The sequence below is a fragment of the Rutidosis leptorrhynchoides genome, chromosome 10 (genome assembly GCF_046630445.1).
Source record: "Rutidosis leptorrhynchoides isolate AG116_Rl617_1_P2 chromosome 10, CSIRO_AGI_Rlap_v1, whole genome shotgun sequence".
Classification (NCBI taxonomy): domain Eukaryota; kingdom Viridiplantae; phylum Streptophyta; class Magnoliopsida; order Asterales; family Asteraceae; genus Rutidosis; species Rutidosis leptorrhynchoides.
Window position 1 is genome coordinate 297574458 of NC_092342.1, and position 7891 is coordinate 297582348.

The following is a 7891-nucleotide window of genomic DNA, read 5'->3' on the forward strand; positions in this document are numbered from 1 at the left end:
ATCTTTTGACGCGTAGCTCCGAATTAGTCACCGTTTTTTTCCAAATCGTGTATTTTTTCGGGATCTATCTATTGGCAAACTGTCGTAGGCGGTTTGTCCCAAATATTTTTCGAAACTAGACCTCTAAAGCCTTCATATTTGCATTTTTTCAATTTTGACCGTTTTGAATTTCATTCATATTATTCCTTTTGTGTATGCATGACCTAGCATGGTACATATTCTTTTAAGGCCTATTATTTCACTCGCAATGTAATTATGTACAGCGCGTATAAAATTGAATCTAATGTCACTTCATTAAACACGCTTTTTTAAATTATTAATATGCGCCGCCAGATGGAGTACCATTTGGCGGTGCATAACCTTCGGTTTCAGATTGTGCAGAAATTCTCGAGATCACCCTAAAACGACCCGAACATCAAGACTCCTGGATAGTGTCTTGACATTTGAGGTCATCAGGTTGCCGAAATAAGACATTTTACTCATTTTTAATGTTCTCTTTGAACGTTTTCAATTTATATCATATTATTAGTTTTGTGTATGCATGACATAGCATGGTATGTATCGTTCCAAGGCCTATTATTTCACTCGCAGTTAACAATTATTTTTAGTTTTGTGTATGCATGACATAGCATGGTATGTATCGTTCCAAGGCCTATTATTTCACTCGCAGTTAACAATTATGTATAACGGGTATAAATTTGAATCTAATGTTTCTTCATTAAACACGTTCTTTTAAATCATTAGTATTCGCTGCCAGAAGGAGTACCATTTGGCGGTGCATAACCTTCGTTTTCAGATTGTGTTAAAATTCTCATGATCGTCCTAAAATGGCCGAACGAGCAAGACTCTCTGAACGTGCTTTCCATTCTAGGTCATCTAGATTCCAAAAAATATATCTTTCTTCGCAAAATTGCACCACGCACCAAACACCACCGACGGTTCGTGGTGCTTGGTGTTTTGTATCTTTGGCTAAAATGTTCAATCTATCGTATCTTTTGACGCGTAGCTCCGATTTAGTCACCGTTTTTTTCCAAATCGTGTATTTTTTCGGGATCTATCCATTGGCAAACTGTCGTAGGCGGTTTGTCCCAAATATTTTTCGAAACTAGACCTCTAAAGCCTTCATATTTGCCTTTTTTCGATTTTGACCGTTTTGAATTTCATTCATATTATTCCTTTTGTGTATGCATGACCTAGCATGGTACATACTATTTTAAGGCCTATTATTTCACTCGTAATGTAATTATGTACAGCGCGTATAAAATTGAATCTAATGTCACTTCATTAAACACGCTTTTTTAAATTATTAATATGCGCCACCAGATGGAGTACCATTTGGCGGTGCATAACCTTCGGTTTCAGATTGTGCAGAAATTCTCGAGATCACCCTAAAACGACCCGAACATCAAGACTCCTGGATAGTGTCTTGACATTTGAGGTCATCAGGTTGCCGAAATAAGACATTTTACTCATTTTTAATGTTCTCTTTGAACGTTTTCAATTTATATCATATTATTAGTTTTGTGTATGCATGACATAGCATGGTATGTATCGTTCCAAGGCCTATTATTTCACTCGCAGTTAACAATTATTATTAGTTTTGTGTATGCATGACATAGCATGGTATGTATCGTTCCAAGGCCTATTATTTCACTCGCAGTTAACAATTATGTATAACGGGTATAAATTTGAATCTAATGTTTCTTCATTAAACACGTTCTTTTAAATCATTAGTATTCGCTGCCAGAAGGAGTACCATTTGGCGACGCATAACCTTCGTTTTCAGATTGTGTTAAAATTCTCATGATCGTCCTAAAACGGCCGAACGAGCAAGACTCTCTGAACGTGCTTTCCATTCTAGGTCGTCTAGATTCCAAAAAATATATCTTTCTTCGCAAAATTGCACCACGCACCAAACACCACCGACGGTTCGTGGTGCTTGGTGTTTTGTATCTTTGGCTAAAATGTTCAATCTATCGTATCTTTTGACGCGTAGCTCCGATTTAGTCACCGTTTTTTTCCAAGTCGTGTATTTTTTCGGGATCTATCCGTTGACAAACTGCCGTAGGCATTTTTTCCCAAATATTTTTCGAAACTAGACCTCTAAAGCCTTCATATTTGCCTTTTTCGATTTTGACCGTTTTAAATTTCATTCATATTATTCCTTTTGTGTATGCATGACTTAGCATGGTACATATTCTTTTAAAGCCTATTATTTCACTCGCAATGTAATTATGTACAACGCGTATAAAATTGAATCTAATGTCACTTCATTAAACACGCTATTTTAAATTATTAATATGCGCCGCCAGATGGAGTACCATTTGGCGGCGCATAACCTTCGGTTTCAGATTGTGAAGAAATTCTCGAGATCACCCTAAAATGACCCGAACATCAAGACTCCTGGATAGTTTCTTGACATTTGAGGTCATCAGGATGCCGAAATAAGACATTTTACTCATTTTTAATGTTCTCTTTGAACGTTTTCAATTTATATCATATTATTAGTTTTGTGTATGCATGACATAGCATGGTATGTATCGTTCCAAGGCCTATTATTTCACTCGCAGTTAACAATTATGTATAATGGGTATAAATTTGAATCTAATGTTTCTTCATTAAACACGTTCTTTTAAATCATTAGTATGCGCTGCCAAAAGGAGTACCATTTGGCGGCGCATAACCTTCGTTTTCAGATTGTGTTAAAATTCTCATGATCGTCCTAAAACGGCCGAACGAGCAAGATTCTCTGAACGTGCTTTCCATTCTCGGTCATCTAGATTCTAAAAAATACATCTTTCTTCGCAAAATCGCACCACGCACCAAACACCACCGACGGTTCGTGGTGCTTGGTGTTTTGTATCTTTGGCTAAAATGTTCCATCTATCGTATCTTTTGACGCGTAGCTCCGATTTAGTCACCGTTTTTTTTTCAAATCGTGTATTTTTTCGGGATCTATCCGTTGGTAAACTCCGAAGGCAGTTTGTCCCAAATATTTTTTGAAACGAGACCTCTAAAGCCTTTATTTTTGCTTTTTTCGATTTAGACCGTTTTGAATTTCATTCATATTATTCCTTTTGTGTATGCATGACTTAGCATGGTACATATTCTTTTAAGGCCTATTATTTCACTCGCAGTGTAATTATGTACAACGCGTATAAAATTGAATCTAATGTCACTTCATTAAACACGCTTTTTTAAATTATTAATATGCGCCGCCAGATGGAGTACCATTTGGCGACGCATAACCTTCGGTTTCAGATTGTGAAGAAATTCTCGAGATCACCCTAAAACAACCCGCACATCAAGACTCCTGGATAGTGTCTGGACATTTGAGGTCATTAGGATGCCGAAATAAGACATTTTACTCATTTTTAATGTTCTCTTTGAACGTTTTCAATTTATATCGTATTATTAGTTTTGTGTATGCATGACATAGCATGGTATGTATCGTTCCAAGGCCTATTATTTCACTCGCAGTTAACAATTTTGTATAACGGGTATAAATTTGAATCTAATGTTTCTTCATTAAACACGTTCTTTTAAATCATTAGTATGCGCTGCCAGAAGGAGTACCATTTGGCGGCGCATAACCTTCGTTTTCAGATTGTGTTAAAATTCTCATGATCGTCCTAAAACGGCCGAACGAGCAAGACTCTCTTAACGTGCTTTCCATTCTAGGTCGTCTAGATTCAAAAACATACATCTTTCTTTGCAAAATTGCACCACGCACCAAACACCACCGACGGTTCGTGGTGCTTTGTGTTTTGTATCTTTGGCTAAAATGTTCAATCTATCGTATCTTTTGACGCGTAGCTCCGATTTAGTCTCCGTTTTTTTCGAATCGTGTATTTTTTCGGGATCTATCCGTTGGCAAACTGCCGAAGGCAGTTTGTCCCAAATATTTTTCGAAACGAGACCTCTAAAACTTTATTTTTGCTTTTTTCGATTTTGACCGTTTTGAATTTCATTCATATTATTCCTTTTGTGTATGCATGACTTAGCATGGTACATATTCTTTTAAGGCCTATTATTTCACTCGCAATGTAATTATATACAACGCGTATAAACTTGAATCTAATGTCACTTCATTAAACACGTTTTTTTAAATTATTAATATGCGCCACTAGATGGAGTACCATTTGGCGGCGCATAACCTTCGATTTCAGATTGTGCAGAAATTCTCGAGATCACCCTAAAATGACCCTAACATCAAGACTCCTGGATAGTGTCTGGACATTTGAGGTCGTCAGGATGCCGAAATAAGACATTTTACTCATTTTTAATGTTCTCTTTGAATGTTTTCAATTTATATCATATTATTAGTTTTGTGTATGCATGACATAGCATGGTATGTATCGTTCCAAGGCCTATTATTTCACTCGCAATGTAATTATGTATAACAGGTATAAATTTGAATCTAATGTTACTTCATTAAACACGTTTTTTTAAATCATTAGTATGCGCTGCCAGATAGAGTACCATTTGGCGGCGCATAACCTTCGTTTTCAGATTGTGCTGAAATTCTCAAGATCGTCCTAAAACGGCCGAATGAGCAAGACTCTCTGAACGTGCTTTCCATTCTCGGTCGTCTAGATTCCAAAAAATACATCTTTCTTCGCAAAAACGCACCACGCACCAAACATCACCGATGGTTTGTGGTGCTTGGTGTTTTGTATCTTTGGCTAAAATGTTCCATCTATCGTATCTTTTGACGCGTAGCTCCGATTTAGTCACCATTTTTTTTTCAAATCGTGTATTTTTTCGGGATCTATCCGTTGGCAAACTACCGAAGGCGGTTTGTCCCAAATATTTTTCAAAACGAGACCTCTAAAGCCTTTATTTTTGCTTTTTTCGATTTTGACCATTTTGAATTTCATTCATATTATTCCTTTTGTGTATGCATGACTTAGCATGGTACATATTCTTTTAAGGCCTATTATTTCACTCGCAATGTAATTATATACAACGCGTATAAACTTGAATCTAATGTCACTTCATTAAACACGTTTTTTACATTATTAATATGCGCCGCCAGATGGAGTACCATTTGGCGGCGCATAACCTTCGATTTCAGATTGTGCAGAAATTCTCGAGATCACCCTAAAACGACCCTAACATCAAGACTCCTGGATAGTGTCTGGACATTCGAGGTCGTCAGGATGCCAAAATAAGACATTTTACTCATTTTTAATGTTCTCTTTGAACGTTTTCAATTTATATCATATTATTAGTTTTGTGTATGCATGACATAGCATGGTATATGTCGTTTCAAGGCCTATTATTTCACTCGCAATGTAATTATGTATAACGGGTATAAAATTGAATCTAATGTTACTTCATTAAACACGTTTTTTTAAATCATTAGTATGCGCTGCCAGATGGAGTACCATTTGGCGGCGCAAAACCTTCGTTTTCAGATTGTGCTAAAATTCTCAAGATCATCCTAAAACGGTCGAACGAGTAAGACTCTCTGAACGTGCTTTCCATTCTCGGTCATCTAGATTCCAAAAAATACATCTTTCTTCGCAAAATCGCACCACGCACCAAACACCACCGACGGTTCGTGGTGCTTGGTGTTTTGTATCTTTGGCTAAAATGTTCAATCTATCGTATCTTTTCACGCGTAGCTCCGATTTAGTCACCGTTTTTTTTTCAAATCGTGTATTTTTTCGGGATCTATCCATTTGCAAACTCCTGAAGGCAGTTTGTCCCAAATATTTTTCGAAACGAGACCTCTAAAGCCTTTATTTTTGCTTTTTTCGATTTTGACCATTGTGAATTTCATTCATATTATTCCTTTTGTGTATGCATGACCTAGCATGGTACATATTCTTTTAAGGCCTATTATTTCACTCGCAATGTAATTATGTACAGCGCGTATAAAATTGAATCTAATGTCACTTCATTAAACACGCTTTTTTAAATTATTAATATGCGCCGCCAGATGGAAAACCATTTGGCGGCGCATAACCTTCGGTTTCAGATTGTGCAGAAATTCTCGAGATCACCCTAAAACGACCCGAACATCAAGACTCCTGGATAGTGTCTTGACATTTGAGGTCATCAGGATGCCGAAATAAGACATTTTACTCATTTTTAATGTTCTCTTTGAACGTTTTCAATTTATATCATATTATTAGTTTTGTGTATGCATGACATAGCATGGTATGTATCGTTCCAAGGCCTATTATTTCACTCGCAGTTAACAGTTATTATTAGTTTTGTGTATGCATGACATAGCATGGTATGTATCGTTCCAAGGCCTATTATTTCACTCGCAGTTAACAATTATGTATAACGGGTATAAATTTGAATCTAATGTTTATTCATTAAACACGTTCTTTTAAATCATTAGTATTCGCTTCCAGAAGGAGTACCATTTGGCGGCGCATAACCTTCGTTTTTAGATTGTGTTAAAATTCTCATGATCGTCCTAAAACGGCCGAACGAGCAAGACTCTCTGAACGTGCTTTCCATTCTAGGTCGTCTAGATTCCAAAAAATACAACTTTCTTCGCAAAATTACACCACGCACCAAACACCACCGACGGTTCGTGGTGCTTGGTGTTTTGTATCTTTGGCTAAAATGTTAAATCTATCGTATCTTTTGACGCGTAGCTCCGATTTAGTCACCGTTTTTTTCCAAATCTTGTATTTTTTCGGGATCTATCCGTTGGCAAACTGCCGTAGGCATTTTTTCCCAAATATTTTTCGAAACTAGACCTCTAAAGCCTTCATATTTGCCTTTTTCGATTTTGACCGTTTTAAATTTCATTCATATTATTCCTTTTGTGTATGCATGACTTAGCATGGTACATATTCTTTTAAGGCCTATTATTTCACTCGCAGTGTAATTATGTACAACGCGTATAAAATTGAATCTAATGTCACTTCATTAAACACGCTTTTTTAAATTATTAATATGCGCCGCCAGATGGAGTACCATTTGGCGGCGCATAACCTTCGGTTTCAGATTGTGAAGAAATTCTCGAGATCACCCTAAAACGACCCGCACATCAAGACTCCAGGATAGTGTCTAGACATTTGAGGTCGTTAGGATGCCGAAATAAGACATTTTACTCATTTTTAATGTTCTCTTTGAACGTTTTCAATTTATATCGTATTATTATTTTGTGTATGCATGACATAGCATGGTATGTATCGTTCCAAGGCCTATTATTTCACTCGCAGTTAACAATTATGTATAACGGGTATAAATTTGAATCTAATGTTTCTTCATTAAACACGTTCTTTTAAATCATTAGTATGCGCTGCCAGAAGGAGTACCATTTGGCGGCGCATAACCTTCGTTTTCAGATTGTGTTAAAATTCTCATGATCGTCCTAAAACGGCCGAACGAGCAAGACTCTCTGAACGTGCTTTCCATTCTAGGTCGTCTAGATTCCAAAAAATACAACTTTCTTCGCAAAATTGCACCACGCACCAAACACCACCGACGGTTCGTGGTGCTTGGTGTTTTGTATCTTTGGCTAAAATGTTCAATCTATCGTATCTTTTGACGCGTAGCTCCGATTTAGTCACCGTTTTTTTCCAAATCTTGTATTTTTTCGGGATCTATCCGTTGGCAAACTGCCGTTGGCATTTTTTCCCAAATATTTTTCGAAACTAGACCTCTAAAGCCTTCATATTTGCCTTTTCCGATTTTGACCGTTTTAAATTTCATTCATATTATTCCTTTTGTGTATGCATGACTTAGCATGGTACATATTCTTTTAAGGCCTATTATTTCACTCGCAGTGTAATTATGTACAACGCGTATAAAATTGAATCTAATGTCACTTCATTAAACACGCTTTTTTAAATTATTAATATGCGCCGCCAGATGGAGTACCATTTGGCGGCGCATAACCTTCGGTTTCAGATTGTGA